The 2207-nt window shown below is 49.6% G+C and overlaps 1 protein-coding gene and 1 pseudogene across 3 annotated transcripts in view; both read left to right on the top strand.

Annotated features, from left to right (window-relative positions):
- Window positions 1-2207, top strand: part of Avl9 (AVL9 cell migration associated) — a 57393-nt gene that overhangs the window by 43512 nt on the left and 11674 nt on the right. The gene's annotated exons all lie outside the window — the stretch shown is intronic.
- Window positions 6-2007, top strand: LOC105741975 (annotated as a pseudogene).

Below are 2207 nucleotides of genomic sequence, written 5' to 3' on the forward strand. Positions count from 1 at the left end.
AAATGATGGCTGGAGGACCAAGCGAACATGCAGCCTTGGATGCCTGGTATGCAGAAGATGAAATGGGACTTCTGGTAGTGAAAGTGGAGGAGGAGGAGGAGGCCACCTCCTTGGTGGAGGAGAACAGTGTGCTGGGCTCAGAGCATGCGCGACTGTGTTTCCGTACCTTCTGTTATCTCAAGGCTGCTGGCCCCCGCAAGGTCCTGAGCTGGCTCTGCGAGCTCTGCCACCAGTGGCTGCAGCCCGAGACCCACAGCAAGGAGCAGATCCTGGAGCTGCTGGTGCTGGAGCAGTTTCTGGCCATCCTGCCCGGAGAGCTGCAGGCCCGGGTCTCGTGACCGGGGACCAGCACTTCTGGGTTGCAAGGCGGGACTGGTGACAGCGGCTCAGAGGTCACAGAGGGCCCATGTCCAGGCAGTGAAGCCTCTGCCCAAGCACGCAGCGTGGCGATCCCAGCCCTCACAGGACTCAGTTGACCGGGGAGACAGCTGTGGAGAAGATGCAGTGGCACCTGAGGGGCTTCCTGCAGAGTCCCGGGTGGTGAAATGCAGGCAAAGATCAGGGGCACGTGTCCAGCTGAGGAGTGTCGAGGACAAGAGCCTGGCAAGACTCTGTGCCACCTGGGTGAGGACACTGCCCAAGTTCCTGCTTATGTCAAAGCTGATGAACAGGAGGACAAGTTACAAAGCAGAAAAATGCTACGGGGAGCAGGCGGCACATTTGCCACGAATGTGGAAAGAGCTTTGCCCAAAGTTCTGGCCTGGGCCGGGGAGATAGCTCAGTAGAATAAGTGCTTGCCTGGCAAGCACAGGGTCCTGAGTTCAATCCCCGGTACCGCAAAAAAAATAAATAAATAAATAAATAAATAAAAGATCCAAAGTTCTGGCCTGAGTAAACACAGGAGGATCCACACTGGAGAGAAACCCTACAAGTGTGAGGAGTGTGGGAAAGCCTTCATAGGAAGCTCTGCCCTCGTCATTCACCAAAGAGTCCACACAGGTGAGAAGCCATATGAATGTGAAGAGTGTGGCAGGCCTTTAGTCACAGTTCACACCTTATCAAACACCAGAGAACACACACGGGAGAGAAGCCCTACGAGTGTGAGGACTGTGGGAAAACCTTCAGCCAAAGCTGCAGTCTCCTTGAACATCACAGAATTCACACTGGGGAGAAGCCATACCAGTGCACCATGTGTGGCAAAGCTTTTAGGCGGAGTTCACATCTCCTGAGACACCAGAGGGTCCACGGTGATAGAAGTGAGCCTGGAGAGGTAGGAAAGGCCAAGATGGAAAGCCAGTGGGAAACTGCCGAAACTCCTGTGTCTTACCGATGTAATGAGTGTGACAGAAGTTTTACTCAGAATAGAAGCTTTATTGAACATCAAAAAATCCACACTGGTGAGAAGCCCTATCAGTGTGACACGTGTGGAAAAGGCTTCATCCGAACTTCATACCTCACTCAACATCAGAGGAGCCACATCGGGAAGAAAGTTCTGTCACAGTGACCTCATGTATGAGTAGCAAAGTTGGTGCTCATTTGTCATTGAACTGAAGCCACCTTGGAGCCTTGCTGGCAACAGAATTTGTGAATGGGGGTTTATTTACTAATTACATCAGGTGTTAGTGCCTTTTGTAAAAAGTGCATTCTGGCTGAGGAGAAGGGAATTACTGTCTGCATTTTAGAAGGTGATTGGAACAACTGAGTTCACAGGAGGCTGTGGGAAAGGTTTTTGAAAGTGGCAGGACATGCTGGAGCTAAATGAGCCTCCAGAGTTTTTCATGAGCCCTTTATGTTGTCCTGCTGTGATCATAGTATTTCACTGTTGTGAACGCACATAACGGGTCCGATTCATGAAGTCTACAATCCCTTCTGTGCCTGGCATAGGGGTGCTAATAAACATTCATGCGCACATGAACTTACCTACGTAACTCAAAGTCTGATCAGACTTTTGTGAAATTTTTCATCAAGATCAGTTTGTATCTAAAGAATTGCAATTCTAGATTCTGAGTCAAACTTGCTTTTTTTGGCCACATACATAGGACTGATAGGTGGGATGAAGGTGGAGTAACTTGGATAGAACTCACTTTTCTTGCCTAGGAATTCTATTCAGAATGCCTTCCGTAGCTTCATCATTGAATCATCTGCAGTATATGTGATCCATGAATTGTGTTCTCTGACGTTAATTGTGCTACTCTTCAGGGAGAAAG

This window comes from Octodon degus, unplaced genomic scaffold (assembly GCF_000260255.1).
Source record: "Octodon degus isolate 3935 unplaced genomic scaffold, OctDeg1.0 scaffold00031, whole genome shotgun sequence".
Lineage (NCBI taxonomy): Eukaryota > Metazoa > Chordata > Mammalia > Rodentia > Octodontidae > Octodon > Octodon degus.